Source organism: Hyla sarda, chromosome 2 (assembly GCF_029499605.1).
Source record: "Hyla sarda isolate aHylSar1 chromosome 2, aHylSar1.hap1, whole genome shotgun sequence".
NCBI lineage: Eukaryota > Metazoa > Chordata > Amphibia > Anura > Hylidae > Hyla > Hyla sarda.
The window spans coordinates 444,050,972-444,076,503 of record NC_079190.1 but is presented as its reverse complement, the minus strand read 5'-3'; the positions used below and the strand labels follow the sequence as shown (position 1 = coordinate 444,076,503).

The window sequence follows — 25,532 nt, the reverse complement described above, 5'->3', positions numbered from 1 at the left end:
GAACCTTGCCGCCTGCCCCGACCTTCTGCTACGTCTGACCTTGCCTCTGTCTAGTCATTCTGTCCCACGCCTTCTCAGCAGTCAGCGAGGTTGAGCCGTTGCCGGTGGATACGACATGGTTGCTACCGCCGCAGCAAGACCATCCCGCTTTGCGGCGGGCTCTGATGAATACCAGTAGCAACCTAGAACCGGTCCACCCACACGGTCCACGCCAATCCCTCGCTGACACAGAGGATCCACATCCAGCCTGCCGAATCCTAACAGTAGGCATCCAAATGGTGACCTATCTAGGGCATCCGCTAATTGCCTAAACCAGTCTGCTGAAAGGGGCTGACGGCTGGAAGGTTTACAAACCTTGCTTTTCTGGATACCCTTTACGGGAGCTTTGATGGCATGGGACATGAATACTGAAGTCTTTTCAGGGTAAGCCAATGCAATGACAAATATACCTGACAAATATAACTTAATGGTGCTGAGAGCTAGATGCCAAGAAGAGTGGCAAAACCAGAGAAACGCCAGTAGAAATGGAATGGTATGTGGGACTTCATCTGGATATTTGTTACAGAATTTCGGGTATGTGTTCAAGGCTGTGGTGTATTCTCTCTGCGTGCAGGTGGACAACGATTTGTTGATGAGTTTCTTAGCTGCCGATAAGTGTGCTTTTAATCCAGGATCAACTCTCGGAAATGAGGTATTGGAGACCCTGAGCGGTCGGCCTCGGGTATCACCTGGAAGAAAAGCAGAAAATTACTTCTGGATAGTGGATCAGCTGCTGTGCTCCTAATACCATGAATGTGTGCACTGGTGAAATGGAAATTATGATGCAGGCATAACCACACCAACCTCCTGACTAACGACATGATCAATGAGGATTTAGACCTGCCCTTCAACAATATATCTGCGTTATCGGAAACAAACATGACTGTCTTCCTCTGCAACAGATGCCCCCACACTCTTGCTGCTGCGACAATTGGATAAAGCTCGAATATCAACTAGAACTGAAACCTGGCAAGCGACTAACTTCTGGGGGCCATGCGTCGGCCAACCACCTGTTACCCCAGATAACTACGAAACCGATGGACGATGAAGCGTCCGAAAATACAAACGGGGACTGATTATCGATGCCTGGTGTAAAAAACGATATACCATTCCAATCAGATAAGAATGAGTTCCACAAGCCCTCGCTTGACTATCCAAGCACACCACATCATTCTGACCGGGTACCGAAGCCATGAGTTGTAGAAGCCTGGAATGAAAGATCTGCCTTGTGGAATAATTCTCATGGCAATGTTCAACATGCCAAGCACTGATTGCAACTCCACCTTGGTGACTCTAGGGGACACTAACACCCTGTGAATAGTATCCTTAATGCGGGTCAACTTATCTGTAGGAAGTCTGGATTCCATAGCCTGTGTGTCAAGAACTATCCCTAGAAAGGTGAGTGTTTTGGAAGGACCTTCAACCTTGTTATGACACCGGACCGCCAACTGATCAAACGTCGCTAATAGAACATCTAAGTTCCTAGGTCGTGTGCTTCCATGCTCTATTAACAAAAAGTCGTTGAGGTATTGTATGACATGTGCAGTCAAACCTGTGCTCCAACATCCAATGTAACGCTTGTGTGAACCTATCTAAAAGCAAAGGATTACTACGTGATCCAAAGGTCAGCTTAAAGGGGTACTCCACCCCTAGACATCTTATCCCCTATCCAAAGGATAGGGGATAAGATGTCTGATTGCAGGGGTCTCGCCGATGGGGACCCCCGCAATATAGCATGCGGCAACCACCTGTTTCTGCTCCGGAAGCGCTGGAGGGTCTGGGTCCCGACCACGGGAATGGATGTTTGTGACGTCACGACTCCGCCCCGTGTGACATCACAAACATCCATTACTGTGGTCGTGACCCAGACCCTCCAGCGCTTCCGGAGCAGAAACAGGTGGGTGCCGCATGCTATATAAGATGACTAGGGGTGGAGTACCCCTTTAACTGCAAAGTAATACCTGTCGCACCATTTTATGCCATGCCATTTCCATGGCTCTGGATTTATGGGGAGTAGTTTGAAAGTGTCCGAAATATCAGCTTTGGACAACCAGGCCCGGGCCCCCATGGTAAGAATGACCGCTATAGCTTCATCAATGGAGGTATATTTGAGAGTGAACTCCTCTGCTGGAATAAGGGAATTCAGACTAGGCGTGGAAGACGAGTAAGGTGCTGACCATTCGTAAATTAATCGCTTTTTATTTCTAAACTTTCTAACAACCAGTGCCACCGGATTCCCCCTCCACACATCATTGGGAGAGGTTTCAAAGGGCCCGATGACAAAGCCCTTATTAACTTCACTAACTAACAACTTGTCAACCACGGTAGGGTCTCTAAGTGCTGACCTTAGGTTCTGACACTCAAAAGTGTCCCCGGGAAGCGTCACAAAGCCCGTGTGGAAGCCGGACTGCAAGCCCTATACCAAAAACTTTACAAACTGCTTGTCTGGATGTTCTTACAAAAACAGGCCCAATGACACCTCATTCACCACTGCTAGTCACGCCCTGTGTTTTTGAGGACAGGCGCTCTTAGGTTGAGCCCTGAAACATACTGCGCACACATGGAGCAACCTGGACTGGTTGTAATTACATGACGCATAATTTAAATTATTACAGATCTGGGACTTGCCCAGATACTTGATCAGCCACCAAAGTTTGTCTGTGAGACCTGATTTCTGACTTTTTGACTGTGAGGTGGATGTGGACGTCCCCGGGACTGCCTCATCAGAAGTGTTATTGATGCTACTGCACCATTGTGTAGTGTGGGCTATCGACTGGCAGTGGGCGCACACCGGAGCTTTCAAAACTGCAAAGTGATTGCAGAAAATCTCTGTATCTATTAAAGCCCAATTCATAGAATATTTGAATTGGGCCAGAGCTGCTGCTGCCTTCGCAGAAAATGACTTGTAGTAGTCATAAAATGAGTGGCCACCGTACTTGTGAGAAAGTTCTGTGACTTTATACAAGTACATGTCTAATTCCTCCCTTCTCTCTGGCTTTACTGAGCAAATGATGTCCCTGTGAATAGCAAAAGCCATGCTAAATTCTGCAAGCGATAACTTGCGACTAAGTCTAACTTCCTTAGCCTTGAGTATTACTGAGACTTCACCACAAGCAATGGTTTTGTTTTCAGTTACGTCATGGGTTGCGATAAGAAGAGACGCTAGATTAAAGTCATTACCGTCAAGTATGCCTTTCTTGAGGTTGGCCGAAATAAAATGGGCTGGAGCGACGTTAGGGATAATGGCATTTGTACCCATAGACGTAAGTGAAAGCTGCGGCTGTACCGATGGGGCCATCGCAACCGGAGGTGTAGCGGCCCGATTCTCCAAAGTCTCTAACCTAGTGGACAGAGAATTGACTAATGTGTGTAACTGCGTGATGGACATGTGCAATGTCTGCATGGAAACTTCCCCCATGCTAGTTCCCACCTGTTCGCTAGGTCCTGCTTGTTCTGAAACTAACAAGCGGTACAGTTCAGCTTTTCGGGCTGTGGCCAGAAATGGGATCCCTCTGGGCACAAGTTCCGCTTTCAGTTTCGGAATGGTCCAACTACGAAGTGAGGGAATACTACCATGTTCTGAAGTTCTGGCCGTGTTATCCATAACAGAGCTAGTGTTCTCAATATCAGATGCGTGAGACATTCCTAGTAATAAAAATAGTAGTTTCAACAAGTACACCTCACCACGTCCTGCCACTGACCGAACAACCATAATCTCTTATGACCTGACTTACCTCAATTGTCCGAACCTGTAACCGATACAAGAAAAGAACCGCTGCCTATCAATGGTAAAGTTGGCATGAAAACAGAGCTAGTCTGATGGCTGATGAGGCCTGAAGACGTGTCAGACCTCCTGAAATGATGTGACTTTGTGATATTAGTGGCAACATACTCACAACTGTGGCAAGTGAAGGTTAACGTGTAACAATGTGGTATTGCCCAAAGATGTGTTGAGTGCATTGCCATAAACGATAATACCCATAGACATAATGGGCAATAACTAGCTAAAAAAAAGAAAATATAACTAACTATAAATACCTGTACCCTAGGAGATCACCAGCTGACAACCTGAAAGAATGAACACATGGTAACTCCTATGAACTACATACTGCTGGTACCTTTGATTAATCGCCTAGACCAAAACCTACCTGAATTAGACTGACTCAATAATGCTTGAAGATAATATAACAAGGAGATGTATGGCCACTGCCGAATGCTCCATGCTGTGCTACTTGTCACTGCTCACCTGCATCACAAATATACCTTTTCACTACATGCTATTGCCAACATACCACTTTCTGCCTGCAACTATGCACCTGATACAAACGAAACAGTCGGTCACTGTAGATGCTGTGGAGAGATGTACCCTGGACAAACTGATCGTAGGGTCTCTAACCTAAAGCCTCTGACCTGCAATAGCCAAACACATACTATTACAAGATGCTGCATAACCAACATATATTACCCAAAGACATGATGGGTAAAATCAGACTTATATGACAACCGCTGTGACTGTCACATAACACAAATTATCCAAACATTAATAGCACTAAATTATCAACAACCACAATAATTACCTGTTGTGGACTGAATCCTCGTGACTTCAGTAAGAAAGTTGGTGTTACGCCGAGCGCTCCGGGTCCCGGCTCCTCCCCAGAGCGCTTGCGGCGTTCTCCTCTCTGCAGCGCCCCGGTCAGACCCACTGACCGGGAGCGCTGCACTGACACTGCCGACAGGGATGCGATTCGCATAGCGGGACGCGCCTGCTCGCGAATCGCATCCCAAGCTACTTGTCTGTTCTGGCGCGCGCGGCTCTGCTCTCTAGGGCGCGCGCGCGCCAGCTCTCTAAGATTTAAAGGGCCAGTGCACCAATGATTGGTGCCTGGCCCAATCAGTCTAATTAGCAACTTAGAACCGGTCCACCGGTACGGTCCACGCCAATCCCTCTCTGACATAATGGATCCACCTCCAGCCTGCCGAATCATAACAGCTGGCCTAAAGACCGTTCGCCACAGCAATGACGCAACTAACTAAGATTTAAACAGAACTAGATCAATCACCTTGCCTGCCAAAACCTAGGTCTCAACACCTACCTAAACTAGCAAATGACTGCCAATACACTATAACGCACTTCACTATAACTCAGTATCCTGGTATGGGATGGTGATCAAGATATGTATCCTATGACTGAGATACAAGACATAGTCAGAATTTGAGATATCACAATAAACTTAACCATACCTGAAACACGAATTATATGGATTGTGGACCCTGAAATAACATTAGACACAAAAGTAGAAGACGAATCCAACTACAGTGGTCCCTCAACATACGATGGTAATTCGTTCCAAACGAGCCATCGTTTGTCGAATCCATCGTATGTTGAGGGATTCGTGCAATGTAAAGTATAGGAAGCTGTACTCACCTGTCCCCGCCGCTCGAGATGGTGTCCCCGCTGCTCCCGATGGTGATCCCGGGCCTCCGCTGGGCTCTCCTGGTCTTCTCCAGTCCTCCGCTGTCTTCTCCGGTCCTCTTCTGTCTTCTCCGGTCCTCTTCTGTCTTCTCGGTCCTCTGCTGTCTTCCGCAAGGCCTTACTGGGCCTGCGTAGCGACGTCATTACGCCGCTGCGTATGCCATTCCTATTGGATGGCGTGCGCAGCAGCATATTGACGTCATCGGAGAGGGCCGAGAAGACACCGGAAGACCAGCGCTGGACCCGGAGGGCACCCCGGAGCATCGTGGAGGGGTAAGTAATACTTACCGCACCACACGGGGAACATTAAGCTGCTATCCGGCAGCAGCTTAAGCATTTGGCGCTGCCGGATAGCACTTAATGCGATGGCCCCGACATAAAAAAGTATCGTATGTCGATGCTGACATCGACATGCGATGGCCTCTGAGAGGCCATCGTATGTCGATTTCATCATATGTCGGGGCCATCGTAGGTCGGGGGGTCACTGTATAATGAGAAATACAATATGTGAATAGAATACCAAACGACTGACACACTAATCAGCTCGGCCCACCATAATTTGTATTTTACTACCATATCCAGGAATTGCCTCCCAAAAGATATTTAACAAGACGCTACCTTGCAGGCATGTGACATATGTACACTTATGATAATACAACTACCACACTAGCGTCCGGTATATGTCGTGATCCCGTTTGCGTACATTGAAACCATCTCAGAAGTCGTGAATATAGGATTTGTAACACTCTGTGTGGATACATGTATATATATATCTTTTTTTTTCCACGACATATAGCTTGCCACCGCTGACCCTGCAGCCGTAAGTGAGCTGTAGACGCACCCCAAACGTGTCGCCCTAAATGTGAACTGCTAGTAAGCGACAAAACTGCCCACCTGCATTTAGGAAAACATACCTTACCCACGTAAACTCAAAAGCACCATATTACCATGCCCTGAAACTACCGTGAGACCTGCATATGCACCCTGTGGATAAAAACAACAATTTCCTCTACACATTTTTTTTTACTCCACTCAAGCGCTCAGCCGATACCTGAAAGGAGAAAAAGATATGACATCACCTATAGAGGCGGGGCTATATTATGCACTGTGACTAGTAGTTTGTTTGCTGAAGTGGCTGCGTTGTTCGGAACACATGAACTATAAACATAGTTGAAGATCAGAATTCACATGTGATGTCATTACAAACAGATGGATAGCCGTATGCCATCAGATTCCTGTGCATCTGACTAAGCCAATCAGGGAATAAAACATTATCTGGAACAGATATCTCTCAGAATATAGAGGACCACACCATTAGTCAGGGAGCACCACGCCCCCCGACCTGCGGGGATAGCCTCTCTGCCCCCTCAGACGTGTGTGCTGACATGGCAGGCTACACAAGGTAATACACCGACCATGTGCCCGTATCCCTGCACACTTAGCCCGACATTGTGACACCCGGCAGGTAGTGATATCGAGGCGACCATACAGATTTGCTTAATCGTGCTAAATCCGCATCGCTGCAGCCAGGAACCCCTCCCCCTTAAAACAATGCGGCCCCGTATCACTGTCCGGTCAAGCCGACATTGCCTGACACCCCCCGAATACCGGCACCGCCATGCGGCTTAGCATACCCGCACGGGGAGTCATATGTATGCGGTTCCCTAGCCCCTGCACTGCCCTCTACTTACCAAGCCGGTGAAGTGGTGGCGAGACCGGCTACGACGACGCGGGAACCAGGAGCTCAGCTAATACCTACTTACTCTCCTCTAGACGCCGCTTCCTGCTTTCGGTCAACTGACTCCCTCTGCTGGCGTCACGTGAAGAACCCACGGCGTGGAAATACAGGTACAGCCGCGGGTTCTTATAATAATCCCCACCCCTCCCACAAATAAATTAGCCTTCAAACATTTACACACACACATATATATATATATATATATATATACAGATATTTTGATAATACCTGGTCATGTTACTTATATGTCCACTAAAAATATAGGATAGTTCATTTAACCCTAACCTACCCCCATTTGCAAGGGTCTGGGTTTTTGTTTAAAGTTCCATCCAAGTTTATGGGAAATGTATGTTCCAGCATAACTTCTGTACGGCTGAAGATATTTCAATGATACTTGGTCACTTGTTACTTATATGTAAAAAAAAAAAAAAAATTAGGATAGTTAAATTAACCCTAATCTGAAACCTTACATGAAGGATGGAGTTATTTCTAGTCCAATGCAAGTACATAGGACTTCCGGTACCTTACTCCACAATCTTCCCTCTGGCACTCTTCTGTGAGTGTGTCAGTCCAGCTTGCAAGCCACACCCTCCCCACATGCCATGTCCCATCTCGCAAAATCGGGCCCACCATTTAAGTCACACCCCTTTTATTTTCTACCCTTTTTGTGCATCAGTCTGGCTTGCAAATCATTCCCATGCCCCCTTCTATTTTTGGTTTACAATATCTTCATCACAAATCAGCCCCTCCTGAGGACAGGATATAAGGACGAGATATGTGGGACGGGATATGGGATGAGGATATAAGGACAGGATAAAAGGTCAGGATATAAAAACAGGATAAAAGGTCGGGATATGAAGTCAGTATATCAGGACGGTATATATGGGGTCAGGATATGAGGAAGGGAAATGAGGACAAAAGCTTCCTCTTTTGTTGCTTTTCCTCCCCCACAAGGATTAGGTAGGAAAAACCAGGCAACGCTGGGTACACGGCTAATAGATATATAGAACATGGCAAATTAGTTGCAGGAAAAAAACACAACTGTTCTGAATAGGGTTGTTTCATAGAAAATATGTTAGTTTACCCTAAATCCCCCATAATTCTGGAAAGAGCAAGTTAAACACAAACGTTGCAGTGATATTTGGTTTGCCTTGTGCTATAATCAGTTCAGGTAAAAGGTTAGTCTGCAAAGCAAATATTTCAATTGATAAATCCATTTCACAAATACAAATTTGTAATGACCTACATACTTCCCCCCCCCCCCTTTTTTTTAGACAGCTCAAGAAACATTAACTTAAAGGGGTATTCCAGGATTTTTTCTTTTACCGTTGTCTCTGACCTTTCCCAGCATTCCAGGTGGGCAGAGACAATGGGGGACATTTATCTTTTCCTTTAGACTACTTTTCATGTCTACAGATTTTGCGCAATTGCGCTTTTTTTTACATTTGAGCTGCGTTTTTTTTGGTGGATGATTTTCTAAAGTTGTCACCTGGTTGGTGTACCGTAGACAACTTAATCCAGTGGACTGGTATGTATCATTTGCGCAAAAAAAAAAAGTATGTATTTTTTTGCGCAATTGCACTTTTTTTATTTTTTCCAAAAATCAACTAAAAATGTACAAGTGGTAGCAAGGACACGTAGAAAAGTGTCGGAGGCTGGAGCCAGAATCTGTCCCATGATGGGAGTAGTTGTAGTACCGCAGTGCTGAGGGCTGGCTCCTGCACATCCCCTGGCTGCGGGACTCTATTGGGACTGTTAGGACTACTACTCCCATCATGGACAGACTCCGTCCATGATGGGAGTTGTAGTCCTGGGGCTGAGGCTCAGGTCGCAGCAGGTCATTCTGCAGAGACCCGCAGCGATCCGCATTTATTAACTTAAAAAGCCGGTGGCATATGCCGGCTCCTGTATACATAAAGCCGGCTCCTGTATACACTGTCATAATTCATAATCCCCGCCGCCGGAACACGGGAGCTCTGATTGGTTAATAACTATTCACCAATCAGAGCTCCCGTGTTTCGGCAGGGATCATGAAATATGACAGCTGTAGCGCAGTGAAGCCGCACGTGCAGCTGGCTTCTGTATATGCTCTCATAATTCATAATCCCCACTGGGGAGAGCGCAAAAAAATACTAACCCATTTTTTGTGTTTTTCTTTTTTTTCTCATTTCAGAGGCGTTAATGCGGAGGACTACGTCAGATTTGGTCGACTGCGACGATGACCAGCATTTTTTTAATGTCAATAATATGGTTAACGAGGGCTGGGGGGGGGGGGGGGGAGTGTTTTTTTAAAATAAAATTTTCTTTTTCAATGTGTCGTGTTTTTTATAATTGAATTTTCAGGCTTAGTAGTGGAAGCCATCTTGTGGATGGAATCCATTACTAAGCAGGGGCTTAGCGTTAGCACCAAAAACAGCTAGTGCTAACCCCCAATTATTACCCTGGTACCCACCGCCACAGGGGGTGCCAGGAAGAGCCGGTACCAACAGGCCCAGGGCGTCAAAATGGCTTTCCTGGGCCTTAGCGGTAACAGACTGGCGTTATTTCGGCTGGGAGGGCCAGTAACAATGGTCCTGGCCCACCCTGGTAACGTCAGCCTGTTGCTGCTTGGTATCTGGCTGAGAATGAAAATACGGGGAACCCTATGCGTTTTTTTTTTATAAATAAATAAAAAAAACGCATAAGGTTCCCCATATTTTCAGTATCAGCAAGATACCAACCAAGCAGCAACAGCCTGACGTTACCAGGGTGGACGAGGACCATTGTTACTGGCTCTCCCCAGCCTAAATAACGCCAGCCTGTTACTGCCTAGGCCCAGGAGCACCATTTTTGATGCTCCAGGCCTGTTGGTACCGGCTCTTCCCGGTACCCTTGGGCCGGTGGGTACCGGGGTAATAATTGGGGGTTAGCACTAGCTGGTTTGTGGCTAACGCTAAGCCCCGGATTAGTAATGGATTCTGTGTACAAGACGGCTTCCACTACTAAGCCTGAAAATGTTATTATAAAAAACACGACACATTGAAAACATTTTTACATTTAAAAAACACTTCCCCACAGCCCACATTAACCTTTTTATTGACATTAAAAAATAACACTGGTCATTGTCGCAATCCACCGAATCTGACGTAGTCCTCCGCATTCACATCTGAAATGAGAAGAAAAGAAATTATTAAATTTTTGTCACTCTCCCTTGGGGAGTGCTCCCATACTGCAGTGTAACAGGGAGCCCCCAATTGTTGAAGTCTGCTTACTGTATCCTGTATATACAGTCATCTATAGATGGGTGTATATACAGGATAGCGCACAAAGACAACCCAGAACTGCTCAGCAGCAAAGTGGGTTAACCCTTTCCTTGCTGGGCTCCTGTATAGTATACATGAGTACACAATGCACCCCTGTATACTATACAGCTGGCGGAGGTAAGTAGTGATGCTCTGCACCCTGTATATGTATATGCTATACATCACTCCTCACCTTCTTACACTCTGTGGGCCGGGCGCTCTGCATCTGATCCACGGAGTGGTACTTGAAGGCAGTGAAAACAAATCGCCACGGGGTAAAAAAAATGATTGTTTCCGCACACCAGCAAAAATGCAAGAAAAAACACAAGAAAAAGCTGTGACAGTTTTCTGGCGTTTTTGCTGGAGGAGAAAAAAAAAATGGAATCCGAGGCTCAAAGCAATAGAGCAAAATCCCTGTGTCCACTTTTCCTGTGAGGTGTAGATCAGGTGTACAAATAGAACTGTGTGTAAATTTTGAACTTTGCACAAAATTTATCATGTGCCTTGCACAAGTATGGTAAATTTGGTGCAATTGCACCAAATTTAGACCAACCAAAATGATCTAAAAAAGACATCTACCTATCTCAACATTGATACATGTCCTCCAATATGTCAGGTCACATGGTCTCAAGGGTGTGTGGCTGTGCTGCAATGGGTAGGTGTATAGCATTACTTCAGTTAATCCCTTCCAACGCTTGTCCTCGTGGTTATAGCACCGATTCATTATGGAAGTGCCCGCTTAAAACAGGATGTCTGTCCGGAAGCCCCAAAAGTGTTCTGCCAGCTCACATTGCCTAAAAAGCACTAAAGACATCTCAAGGCCAGTCACCAAAACCACCTAAAACACCAGAGCCGCTTCATGCCACAAAAAAACACAATAAAGCCATGTTATGCTACTTTACAAAATGCAAAATTCTCCTCAATCCACATCAAAAGCACCATACACATCAAAAGCACTAAAGCTACAGCGGAAGTGGCAAGAACACATCACACCACCACAAATATGCTAAAGCTCAAATGCACCTCAAATGCACCAAATAAACCTCATATCACCAATTTATACCACTCCAAAATCTAAGGCCACCTCATGCCACTCCAAAAGTACCAAATTTACCTAACGTCAAGGGTGTCAAAGCCACTTCACAATACCCAAAATCCACTAAAGCCATCTCACCCTAAATCAAAAGCCACAGAAGTGCAAAAGACACCACAAAAGCTCCAAAGCCATTTCACACCACCTCAATGCACCAAAGTTGCCTTACCCCTTATGTTGCCTTAACCTTATAGGTTTTAAAGTATAGAGACTACAACTCCCAGCATGCCCAGGCATGCTGGAAGTTGTAGTTTTGCACGTTTTACAGTGAAGGGACTACAACTTCCAGCATACCCAGACAGCTAAAGGCTGTCCAGGCAGGATTGGAGTTGTAGTTTTATACAGGTATAGACTAGTTAATGTAGTGTAGTGTTAGTGCAGTTTTAGCGGATTTAGCGTAGTGTAGTGTACGTTCAGTTTTAACATAGTTAGCCTAGCATAGTGTTAGCACAGTTTTAACGTAGTGTTAGCAGTTTTAGCCTAGTTAGCGTAGCATAGTGTTAGCTCAGTTAGCATAGCGTTAGCGCAGTTTTAGCCTAGTTAGCGTAGTGTTAGCTCAGTATTAGCCTAGTTAGCGTAGTTTTACACAGGTTTAGTATAGTTAGCACAGCGTAGTTTTACACAGGTGTAGCGTAGCGTAGTTTTACAGAGGCCATTGCCCTCTGCTACAATAAAGTAGCAGGGGCCATTGTGCTCTGCTACGTTAACGTAGCAGAGGCGAGTACATCCTTCTACATTAAAGTAGCAGAGGCCATTGATGGCTGTATAAAGTGATCAGAAGGCCACTTACCCACCTTTGTTCCTACTCCGTCACTAGACGTGGAGCAACACAGGAAGATGACAGAGCTGGAACGGGGGTGGTAAGTAAGGCTCTCCAGGGGGGAGACCCCCCAAAAATATGCTAACCCATTTTTTTGTGTTTTTCTTCTCTTCTCGTTCCAGATACATGAATGTGGAGGACTACATCGGATTTGGTGGACTACGAAGATGACCCACCGCCACAGGGGTACAGGGAAGAGCCGATACCAACGGGCCCAGAGCGCCAAATATGGCACTCTTGGGCCTAAGCGGTAACAGGCTGGCGTTATTTAGGCTGGGGAGGTTCGGTAACAATGGTCCTCGCCCACCCTGGTAATGTCAGGCTGTTGCTGTTTGGTTGGTATCTGGCTGAAAATGAAAAGACGGGGAACCACACACATTTTTTTTTCATTTGATTTATTTTTTATATTTAAAAAAAAAAAAAAAAAGTGTGTGGTTCCCCGTCTTTTCATTTTCAGCCAGATACCAACCATACAGCAATAGCCTGACGTTACCAGGGTGGGCGAGGACTATTGTTACCGGCCCTCCCCAGCCTAAATAATGGCAGCCTGTTACCGCCTAGGCCCAAGAGCGCCATATTTGGCACTCTGGGCCTCTTGGTATCGGCTCTTCCCGGGGTAGTAATTGGGGGTTAGCGCTAGCCGTTTTTTGGGGCTAACGCTAAGCCCAGGCCTAGTGATCGACTCCTTCTATAAGATGGCTTCCACTACTAAGCCTGTAAAGTATTAAAAAGAAAAAAACACACACACACAAGTTAAAACATTTTTCTTAGGAAAAACGCCCCATAGCCCTCGTTAACCATTTTATTAAAACAAAACAAAAAAATTGCAGGTCATCGTCGGAGTCCACCCAATACGACATAGTCCTCCGCATTCACATATCTGAAACGAGAAGAAAAACACAAAAAAAGGTTTAGTACATTTTTGGGGGTCTCCCTCTGGAGCCTTACTTACCACCCCCGTTCCAGCTCTGTCATCTTCCTGTGTTGCTCCACGTCTAGTTACGGAGCAGGAACGGAGGTGGGTAAGTGGCCTTCTGATCACCGTATACAGCCATATATATAGATGGCTGTATACCCCTAATGAACTAACTAGCGCAGCTCAGTGTCCACTCGCCTCTGCTAAATTAACGTAGCAGAGCGCAATGGCCTCTGCTACATTAACGTAGCAGAGCGCAACTGCCTCTGCTACTTTAACGTACAAAGACATACTCGCCTCTACTACATTAATGTAACAGAGTGCAATTGCCTTTGCTACTTTTGCAAAACTACAACTTCCATCCTGCCTGGACAGCCTTTGGCTGTCTGGGCATGCTGGGAGTTGTAGCCCCTTCACTGTGTGACTAAGCTAAGCTACACCCTATGCTGCACTCTCTAAACAATGCTTTATCTGCCTGTAAAACTAAGTTAGCTACACTACTCCTGTGTAAAAATGTGCTAAAACTATGCTACACCTGTGTAATACTACACTAACACTACGCTACGCTAACTACACTAACACTATGCTAGGCTACACTTGTGAAAAACTACACTACGCTAACTACACTACACCTGTGTAATACTACACTAACACTACTCTACGCTAACTACACTAACACTACGCTACGCTTGTGTAAAACTACGCTACGCTAACTACACTACACCTGTGTAAAACGACGCTAATACTACGCTAACTACACTACACCTGTGTATAACTACGCTAACACTACGCTACGCTAATTATGCTAAACCTGTGTAAAACTATGCTAACACTACGCTAACACTACGCTAAAACTGTGCTAACATTACGCTACACTAACTAGGCTAAAACTGCGCTAACATTACAAACCTGTGTAAAATTACTAAACCTGTGTAAAACTACGCTAACACTACACTATGCTGAATACGCTAAAACTGCGCTAACACTACGCTACTCTATACCTGTGTAGAACTACAACTCCCACCCTGCTTGGACAGCTGTTTGGGCATGCTGGAAGTTGTGGTCCCTTCACTGTAAAACATGTAAAACTACAACTTCCAGCATGCCCAGGCAGTTTCTTTACTTTAAAACCTATAACCTACCTCCTTTCACAATAAAACCTAACCTACGCTAACTACGTTACAATCTAAGCTAGCTATGCTACACTAATGTTAAACTACGCTAACCCTACGATGGTTTCCCTCTCTCCCTGCCTGCTACCTACTCTAACTATGTACGCATGCACGCAGTTTTCTACAGACTACACAAAACAACTGCGCATGCGCTCTTATGCGCTGGGCTACGCTCCTAAAGCTGCCTACGTTAGCCCTATGCTGTCAGCGGAGTGCTGCGCATGCGCTTTCAGTTTTCTACCAATCGAGGAAAACTTTAACGGCTGTTCGGCTGACGGAGGTTTGTCTGAGAGCTGAGGTCGGTTTGTCTGAGGTGCGACCGAGGTTTGTCTGAGAGCTGAGGTTGGTTTGTCTGAGGTGCGACCGAGGTTTGTCTGAGGTGCGACCGAGGTTTGTCTGAGGTGCGACCGAGGTTTGTCTGAGGTGCGACCGAGGTTTGTCTGAGGTGCGACCGAGGTTTGTCTGAGGTGCGACCGAGGTTTGTCTGAGGTGCGACCGAGGTTTGTCTGAGGTGCGACCGAGGTTTGTCTGAGGTATGGCCGAGGTTTGTCTGAGGTATGGCCGAGGATTGTCTGAGGGATGAGGGAGGTTAAGCTGAGGGTGTAATGTGCGAGGATTTTGTTTATGTCTGAAGGAGGAGAGAGATTTGGCTGAGGGATGACAGAGGTCAACATGATGTAAGACGGAGGAGGAGAGATTACTCTGATGGAGGATGGATTTTGAGGATGGGAGAGGAGGAATGATGGCTATTTGGCTGACGGTTGATAATATCCTAATATGGACATCATGCCAGTTATGTTTCTTAAAAGGAGAGGAGGAAAAAAACAAACGTAAAATGAAACCTGGCTGTATGCTTCAGGGCCCAAATGGGCTGTGTCCTTAAAGGGTTAAGGGTTCCACCTCACGTCACTTCAAAAGCACCAAAGTAACACCCAAAAAGGAAGCAATACCACCCTGAAAGGACCACCTCAGGAGTGCTGTTGACACCTCACCCCTAAAATCGTTGCCATTGCCGTAGGGCTCCATTATATGGAGCTTCGTCAGCACGTACACTGGAACAAATGGAGTTTAGCTGAGAAAAAGAATAGTGCATCCATTATTTTTTTCCCCCCAGTAAACCACCTCATCCCCGACCGATCCTATTCAAGTAAATGGGAAACGTTGGAACCCAGTGGAGTCAGTTATCCCCCGACCAGTTTTTGGTCTTATTGATACAAAGAAAAAAAGGGCCGAACTGACCCAGAACAGAGCAGAGCACAACAGCATTGTGAACCTAGTCTGACGCTCCACAGCTATTTCACACGTATGATTTATTAAAACCTGTCCAGAGGAATAGTTGCTGAGTTGCCCATAGCAACCAATCAGATCGATTCTTTCAGTTTTCAGAGGCATTTTCAAAAATGAAAGAAGTGATCTGATTGGTTGCTATAGGCAACTCAACAACTTTTCCTCTGGACAGGTTTTGATAAATCTCCCCCAGTGAGTACATATTTGATGTGCAGGATTTGATGCTGAAGTTCAATGTAAACTAAATGACTGAACACAGCATCAAATCTGTAGCTTCAAATCCTGCGCATCAAATATGTGCGGGACACTGTACGTGTAAATAGACCCTGAAAGCAATAAATCTACCTCATGCCACTTTAAAAGCACCAAGACAACCTGATGACATATCAGAAACACCAAAATCACCTTACACCCCACCTCGAAAGAGCTAAAGCCAATTCACAATGCTCCATAATTAGGGTTGCCACCCAGCCGGCACAGACAGTATTTCCGGTAATTTCATATAAAAAAATACCAGCCATGCAATGGCCGGTATTTTGCACCCCACGCCCGCCGTTCCCCAGGCGCTGCGCTGAAGCCACCACCGCTGCTCACTGTGCTAAATGGCCGCGGCCAGAGATTCCCTCTACAGGCAGCACCGTGCCCACTTTAAATTAGTGAGCTGTGACATGTGATGTCCTCTTGCGCCGAGAAGCCGCGCAGGAGGATGTCACACTTCACTGAAGCAGGGCTGGACTGACAGGTTGGGCACTCGTGCAGAGGCCCGCAGTTGCCAACCCCATTTTTTTTTTTACTTTATTTAATTTAGGTTAAAGCAATACTTCTGACTCCAAGCTCCTCCCCCAGTAAAACCCCCAACTCCCCCCCCCTCCGCATTTCCTTGCCCTCACGCTTACTTGCCACCTTGTTCCATCACACGTCACGCACAGGGCTGGCCTTAGGGGTGTGCGAGCCGTGCGGCCGCACAGGACGCTATAGCAACAGGGGCGCCGGGTGGCCTACACAGCTCGCAGTGTAACAGGCCATCCGAAGATGGGGAGAAGCCATAGGCGTGCGCACGTGGTGTGCCTGGGCACACCCTAATTAAGCCCCAGGGGGTGGGGGGATCCGCAGCTGCCACTAAGCAGCCCGCTGAGGCCCCCGTCACATTCTGGACATCCCTGTGCCCCGAAATATCTTTTCGGGACACAAGGATGTCTCGTTACCTCTCTGCGGCGGCCCCCCGCGTTAACTTTAAAAGCGCAGGGGCTGCCAGGAGATAGCCCATAGCAACAGCAGAGCGGAGCAGCGAAGAAGAGGACGTGCAATGTGCATGGTAAGTTACCTGAATGTTGTATGTCATCTTCAGTGTTCCGACCACCACTCCTCCGGTCCCCGAACCTACTGCTATGGTCTATAAGCCATAGCAGTAGATCGTGACCCCGGAGCGGTGGTCGGAACACTGAAGTGGGGCAGTACACAGACATACAGCCTCCAGCCATACACTGTATATGGCTGGAGGTTGTATGTCTGTGGGGGAACATACTGCACCTAATGTGGGGAACTATACTGTCAACCTAATGTGGAGAACTATACTGCACCTAATGTGGGGGCACTATACTGCACCTAATGTGGAGAGCTATACTGCACCTAATGTGGGGGAACTATACTGCACCTAATGTGGGGAACTATATGGCACCTAATGTGGGGGAACTATACTGCACCTAGTGTGGGGGAACTATACTGCACCTAATGTGGGGGAACTATACTGCACCTAATGTGGGGGAAGTATACTGCCCCTAATGTGGGGGAACTGTACTGCCCCTAATGTGGGGGAACTGTACTGCCCCTAATGTGGGGGAACTGTACTGCCCCTAATGTGGGGGAACTGTACTGCCCCTAATGTGGGGGAACTGTACTGCCCCTAATGTGGGGGAACTGTACTGCCCCTAATGTGGGGGAACTGTACTGCATCTAATGTGGGAGAACTGTACTGCACCTAATGTGGGGGAACTGTACTGCACCTAATGTGGGGGAACTGTACTGCACCTAATGTGGGGGAACTGTACTGCACCTAATGTGGGAGCTACATCAATTAAAATGGCAAAAGGGGGATCAGGGTGGGAGTGAAATGGCACAGAGGCCCTGTGGACCTTACTGCCAGACTCCAGAGGCTGAGGGTTTAATTTGCCATTGTTGTCTCGCTCAGTGCCAAGGGGCGGAGCGTCATGTGATGTCACGCATATATAATTATGCAAATTAGCATGGCCTGTATTTTTCTGCAAGAAAGGTGGCAACCCTATCCATAATGCACCAATAATGCGTCTCCTCTAAAGCGCCAAAACTACAAGTCACTGCAACAACGTCCAGTTCACCTCAGGCCTCCTCATGGTGCCAAACAACACCTAGAATGCACCAAAGCCGCCTCACAACAACCAGGATGGTCTCCCCTCAAAGACACTGAGAACCCCCCAAAACCTCCATTTTCCTGCTCTCTCTAAGTTCAGCCCACATCACATCAAAGGTGCCAAAATCATTTTAGGCAACCCCAAAAGTGCCAAAACCATCTCATGGCAACACCATGGTCAACCTAAAGCCCCCTCACGTGACTCTCACCCCCTTCACTGCAACTCCAACTCTGCCAAAATCATCTCGTCTCCCCCAGACGTAGCCATCACGTCACCCCCGGTATACAGGGAGACCCCCGTGTCCTGCCTCCTCGCCCCCCGGCTTCCTTGCACAGGATATCCCCCTCTGTGTCAGTTCCTGCTGCCCTGGCATATTGTTCCAGTCTTCTCCCCTCCATGTCTCCCCCCGCCCAGGCGCCTCCCTCGTCCGCCCGGTGTGCAGTGTAGCAGTCCGGCGCTGAGCCCTCCCTCATTCCTCCTCTCTGCGGCTAGCGGATCGTGGTTCCTGCGCTGTACACAGCCATCTGCACAGCTAGTAAGTATACGGCGCCCCTCCACGTCCTGTAGAGCCCCATGCTGGGACTCCCCCCAGGTAAAGGGTTAATGCCCAGCCTCCTGCAGTGGGGGCTCCATGAAGTAGTTTCTTGTTGTGAGTCCCCCCCCTCCTCCAGGATGGCGCAGTCCTCTGCCCGGGCACGGGGGGCTCTTCTGTATTTTAGGGCAGGGTCCCCCGGTCTGGGCTCCATTGTCTGCAGTAGACAGGAGGCTGTGCTGGGGCTTGTCTTCCCTCTGCAGGGCCCGGGGGGGACAGCCTGTGAATGGCATCCTGTGTCAGAAGTTTTACAAAGACCTGGATGGTGAAGAGCGGCTCTGTGTCTCCTTATTATGGAGGCGAGGGGAGAGAGTTTGTGTCTGTAGGTTTGTTGCTTTGTTTTGGTAAATATTTTTGGAGGATTTTGGATCTGTATAACTCTATACATCATACAAGGTCTGTAGTGTGTGGTTATTGGAGCAGAATATTGTGTAAACTAGTGTTCTTCCAGCTGCTGCTAATCTACAACTCCCATCATGCTGTGCCTCTCTGTTACAAAACTACAACTCCCATCATGCTGTGCCTCTCTGTTACAAAACTACAACTCCCATCATGCTGTGCCTCTCTGTTACAAAACTACAACTCCCATCATGCTGTGCCCCTGCAAAACTACAACTCCCATCATGCTGTGCCTCTCTGTTCCAAAACTACAACTCCCGTCATGCCACGGTTCTCTGTTTTAAAATTACAGCTCCCATCATGCTGTGGCTTTTTTGGTGCAAAACTACAACTCCCATCATGCTGTGCCTCTCTGTTGCAAAACTACAATTCTCATCTTGCTGTAGCTTTGTCTGTTGCAAAACTACAACTCCCATCATGCTGTGGTTCTCTTTTAAAACCACAACTTCCATCATCCTGTGGTTCTGTGTAGCAAAACTACAATTCCCGTCATGCCATGGTTCTCTGTTTTAAAATGACAGCTCCCATCATGCTGAGGCTTTTTGGTGCAAAACTACAACTCCCATCATGCTGTGCCTCTCTGTTGCAAAACTACAACTCCCATTGCACTGTGGCTCGCCGACACTTGCAAAACCCACAATGCCCATAATGCTCTGACAGCCTTGTTTGTTTTGGTTACTCTAGGGCGGTGTTTCCCAACCAGGGTGCCTCATACGGTTGCAAAACTACAACTCCCAGCATGCCCGGACAGCCTTCGGCTGTCCGGGCATGCTGGGAGTTGTGGTTTTGCAACAGCTGGAGGCACCCTGATTGGGAAACACTGCTGTAGGGTATTGTTTTTGCAGAATTTGGGATTTGTCTAACTTTATTTATAACTGTATACTTCATACAAACATCCACTGTGTCTGTACTAGGCCCCGTTCACACTGCGCTTTTGTGAATGTGTACGTTTTGTAGAATCAAACGGGGAAATTTATCAAAACCTGTGAAAAGGAAAAGTTGCCCATAGCAACCAATCAGCTCGCTTCTTTCATTTTTAACAAGGTCTCTATAAAATGAAAGAAGCAATCTGGTTGCTATGGGCAACTGGGCAACTTTTCCTCTGGACAGGTTTTGATAAATCTCCCCCTTCTGCGCTTTTGGATCCCACAAAATTAAGCTGAGGAAAGCAGATAGTTGTGTAATGTCTGCTAAACTACAGTATATACAATATGCCACTCAATGGCTACATAAACAAATACAAATTGGTATGTTATGGTCACTGTTTAACCCCTTAAGGACTCATGAGGTTCTCATACGTCTTCATTTCAGAGTCCTTAAAGACACATGACGTATGAGAACGTCATGAGCTTTCCCGGCCCCCCGCATCCATCTGGAGGGGAGCCGGTGCCCGATTTCTGCTGAAATCGTTCAGCAGGCATCGCGGCATATCGCCCAGGGGGGTCATGATGACCCCCCCCCATGTCGGCGATGGCCGCAGATCGCTGTACAATTCAGCCCAGCGATCTGCGGCGGATTCCGGGTCAATTGGGTCTCCAGTGACCCGGAATTACTGGCTGATCGGGGCAGTCTCTGACGGCCCCGAACAGCCATAGCCAGCAGGGGCGAGGTGGCACTGGTGCCACCTCACTATCGCCCTGATTCGTCGGCCGGTTTATCGGCCGACCAATCAGGGCACCTGCTGCGGGTGTCACTCCCGCAACCAGCCCCGCCCCTCTTCCGGAGGACGTGAGCGGGAAGTTGACCCCGGCATCTGGGGACCCCGATCCCCGGCATCCCTGTTGGGATCGGGGCCCCAGGAGCAGTGGCGGCGACGATGAGGGACTGACCTGTGTGCCGGAGCATCAGTTGGAGCTGAGGGACAGCCTCCTGCTGTTGCTTAGCAACAGCTCCCAGCATGCAAAAAGGGCATGCTGGGAGCTATAGTTTTGCAACAGCAGGAGGCAGACCACCACAACTCCCAGCATTCCCTTATGGGCATGCTTGGACTTATAGTTTTGCAACAGCTGGAGGCACATTTTTTCTATGGAAAAGTGTACCTTCAGCTGTTGTATAACTACAACTCCCAGCTTGCACAAACAGCTAAAGTGCATGCTGGGGGTTGTAGTGGTGCATCTGCTGGTTGCATAACTACAACTCCCAGCATGCCTGTTGGCTGTCGGTGACTGCTGAGAGTTGTAGTTTTGCAACAGCTGAAGGCACACTGGTTGTGAAACACAAGTAGCAAACCAGTGTGTCTCCAGCTTTTGCATAACTACAATCCCCAGCCAAAGTAGTATGCCTCCAGCTGTTGCATAACTACAACTCCCAGCATGTACGGTCTATCAGTGGATGCTGGGAGTTGTAGTTTTGCAACAGCTGAAGGCACACTGGTATCAAAACACTGAGTTTGTTACCAAACTCGGTGTTTCACAACCAGTGTGCCTCCAGCTGTTGCAAAACTACAACTCCCAGCATGCACTGATAGATCGTGCATGCTGGTAGTTGTAGTTTTGCAACAGCTGGAGGCATACTACTTTGGCTGGGGATGCTTGGGATTGTAGTTATGCAACAGCTGGATGTTGATGTTGTACTTTTGTAGTTTTTGAAACCAAGCATTTTAGGTAAACATTTTATTTATTTTTTTACATATGCAAAAGTCGTGAATCACCTGTGGGGTATTAAGGTTCACTTTACCCCTTGTTATGTTCCCCGAGGGGTCTAGTTTCCAAAATGGTATGCCATGTGTTTTTTATTTTTATTTTTTTGCTGTTCTGGCACCATAGGGGCTTCCTAAAGGTGACATGCCCCCCAAAAACCATTTGTCGCTCCTTCCCTTCTGAGCCCTCTACTGCGCCCACTGAACAATTAACATAGACATATGAGGTATGTGCTTACTCGAGAGAAATTGAGTTTCAAATACAAGTAAAAATTTTCGCCTTTTTACCCCTTGCAAAAATTCAAAAATTGGGTCTACAGGAGAGTGTAAAAAATGAAGATTGTGAATTTTCTCCTTCACTTTGCTACTATTCCTGTGAAACACCTAAAGGGTTAAAACGCTGACTGAATGTCATTTTCAATACTTTGGGGGGGGTGCAGTTTTTATAATGGGGTCATTTGTGGGGTATTTCTAATATGAAGACCCTTCAAATCCACTTCAAACCTGAACTGGTCCCTGAAAAATAGGGAGTTTGAAAATTTTGTGAAAAATTTCAAAATTGCTGCTGAACTTTGAAGCCCTCTGGTGTCTTCCAAAAGTAAAAACTCATAAATTTTATGATGCAAACATAAAGTAGACATATTGTATTTGTGAACCCAAAAAAAAAATATTTTGAATATCCATTTTCCTTACAAGCAGAGAGCTTCAAAGTTAGAAAAATGCAAAATTTTCGTTATTTTCATCAAATTTGGGGATTTTTCACCAAGAAAGGATGCAAGTTACCATAAAATTTACCACTGAGTTAAAGTAGAATATGTCACGAAAAAACAATCTCGGAATCAGAATGATAAGTAAAAGCATTCCAGAGTTATTAATGTTTAAAGTGACAGTGGTCAGAATTGCAAAAAACGGCCGAGTCCTTAAGGTGAAAAAGGGCTAAGTTCTTAAGGGGTTAAACATATACTTTTAACATAGCACAAAAATGCAGTGTGAACGAGGCCTTATATACTTACTGTAGCAGTATGTTGTGTAAAATAGTGTTCCCCTAATGTATGTCTCTTCGGCTGGTGCAAAACTACAACTCCCATCATGCTGTGACTCTCTGGCTGTTGCAATACTTCAGCATCCATCATGCATGGTCATTATGTTGGGAGTTGTAGTTGTGCACCATCTTGAGAGCCACACGTTTTGGCCAAAAAAACACCATGCGGCAGAATTTGCATTTTTCTTGGCGTTTTCCCCCCCAAAAAAAAAAAACTAGTAGAAACTTAGCCTTAGGGGGAAAAAGTCTATTTGCCTACATGTCAGACAGTAGAGCATGGACCAATAGTAGCAGCTTGATCATTCACTGTGTTGGATACATCCTCCTTTTGTTCATATTAACCACTTCTAGACCGGGTCAGTCGCTTCTCTTGTTGAAAGGTATAAAATATTTTCTTTGGCTATTTAAATAGATTTTTGTTTATTTATTTTTTTGTCTGTTATACATAGAGATTTTTCAATAGTAAATAATTTTATTTTTGTGATCTGGGGGGCAATGTACAAAGGTTTTATAATTGAAAAAAAAAATATAAATATATATATATATATATTTCTAAAAATACTATTTTTAAAAGGGTACTTCTTTTTTTTTTTTTTTTTTTCCTTTTTAAATCAACTGGTGCCAGAAAGTTAAACATATTTGTAAATTACTTCTATTAAAAATCTTAATCATTCCAGGACTTATTAGTTGCTGAATACTTCAGAGGAAATTCTTTTCTTTTTGGAACACAGAGCTTTCTGCTGACATCATAAGCGCAGTGCCCTTCTGACACCTCTGTCCATTTTAGGAACTGAAATCCAGGCTTGAGCCGATAACACTGATCAATGCATTGCAATGCAAAGGCAGTGATCAGTGTAATGAATCAATACTGCATGTTATAGTCCCCTATGGGGGCTATAACATTGCAAAGAAGTGAAAACAAAACTTAATAAAGATGATTTAACCCTTTCCCCAATAAAAGTTGGAATCACCCCCCTTTTCCCATAAAAAATAAAATGTGTAAATAAAAATAAGCATATGTGGTATCGCCGCGTGCATTAATGTCCGAACTATAAAAAAAAATATTGTTAGTTAAACCGCACGGTCAATGGACTACGCGCAAAAAAAATTCCAAAGTCCCAAATAGCGTCTTTTTGATCACTTTTTATACCATAAAAAAAGTATTAAAAAGTGATCAAAAAGTCCGATAAAAAAAAATACCGCAAAAAATGAACCCGCCCCCCCATACCACCCCGTACATGGAAAAATAAAAAAGTTATAGGGGTCCGAAGAGGACAATTTTAAACGTATACATTTTCCTTTTATGTAGCTAAAATATTTTTTCAGAAGTAATACCCTACTTATATAGGTTTGATTTTGTATCATTTTAACTATATGGACCTACAGAATAAAGATAAGGTGTAATTTTTACCAAAAAGTGTACTGCGTAGAAACGGAAGCCCCCAAAAGTTACAAAATTTAGTTTTTTCTTCCATTTTGTCGCACAATAATTTTATTTTCTGTTTCTTCGTTGATTTTTGGGTAAATTGACTGATGTCATTACAAAATAGAATTGGTGGCGCAAAAAAAAAAAAAAAGCCATCATATGGAGTTTTAGGTGCAAAATTGAAAGAATTATGATTTTTTTTAAATGTAAGGAGGCAAAAACGGAAAAATGCTATGTCCTTAAAGGGTTAAAGTCTGTCCCCTTTCTGTTAGTTACTTTCATTTAGGGGATTAAAGTACATAGGGTGCAGAACCAGAAGCCTTTTTTTTTTTTTTTTGTATTTATTTTTATAATTTTAATAGATATACCCACACATACACTTATAATGATGCAGCACTCAAAAAATCTGTGAAAAAGTGGTGCATTCAACTCCAGTCAAAACAGCAGCAATGTTTCAGTTCATCATTAGAATTAATTTTTTTTTTTTTTACATCAATAAGGGGCCAAGTGCACATGTCAACAGAGATAATAAATGATCATCTAAGTATGATAAAGTCTTCCATAGTACATATGACCAAATATGTGTATCACAGTATTTTTTTAACTTACGGCATTTCCACCTTATATAACAGTATTTTCACCCCCGCCCCAATCATGTGACCCGCCAGCACTGTTCTGCTACCTCCAATTAATGATCAGCCCAGCGGGGTACTACTCACATATGTCACCTTCAAGCACTGCCCTCCTCCTCTTTGTTGGGGGCCGCCGGCGATGGAACTCACTGTACGCCAGTGGTCTCCATCCTGCGGACCTCCAGTTGTTGCAAAACTACACCTCCCAGCATGCCCGGACAGCCTATGGCTGTCCGGGCATGCTGGGAGTTGTAGTTTTGCAACAGCTGGAGGTCTGCAGGTTGGAGACCACTGCTGTATGCTGTATCCCTATGCCCGGGCTGCAAAAGATACAGAAAATAAACTATAACTCACCTACGTCGGCCTCACGCTGTTCCTTAGGACTGGAACGTCGGACAGCCGTCAGCCTATCACCGGCCGCAGCGATGTCCCACCCCGGCCAGTGATAGGCTGAGCTCACTGTCATGTAAGAAGCCGGCCAGAGCTCCTTACATAACAGTGGGCTCAGCCGATCACTGGCCGGGGCGAGGCATCACTCCGGCCGGTGATAGGCTGACGGCTGTCCAACGTTCCGGTCCCCAGCGTGTGGCCGAAGTA

The 25,532-nt window shown here is 45.9% G+C and overlaps 1 protein-coding gene across 4 annotated transcripts in view; it reads left to right on the top strand.

The window, feature by feature from the left end:
- Nucleotides 1-14,793: 14,793 nt before the first annotated feature.
- The window catches only part of ST3GAL6 (ST3 beta-galactoside alpha-2,3-sialyltransferase 6), a 179,944-nt gene continuing 169,205 nt past the window's right edge, over nt 14,794-25,532 (top strand). The window contains exon 1 of one of the 4 annotated variants that reach the window (XM_056559307.1): nt 14,794-14,812. The gene's annotated coding sequence lies outside the window, so the exon portion shown is untranslated. Of the gene's footprint in view, nt 14,813-18,426; nt 18,742-19,008; nt 19,121-25,532 lie in introns of those variants that run through there. The other 3 variants (XM_056559306.1, XM_056559309.1, XM_056559308.1) reach the window with 3 other exon arrangements.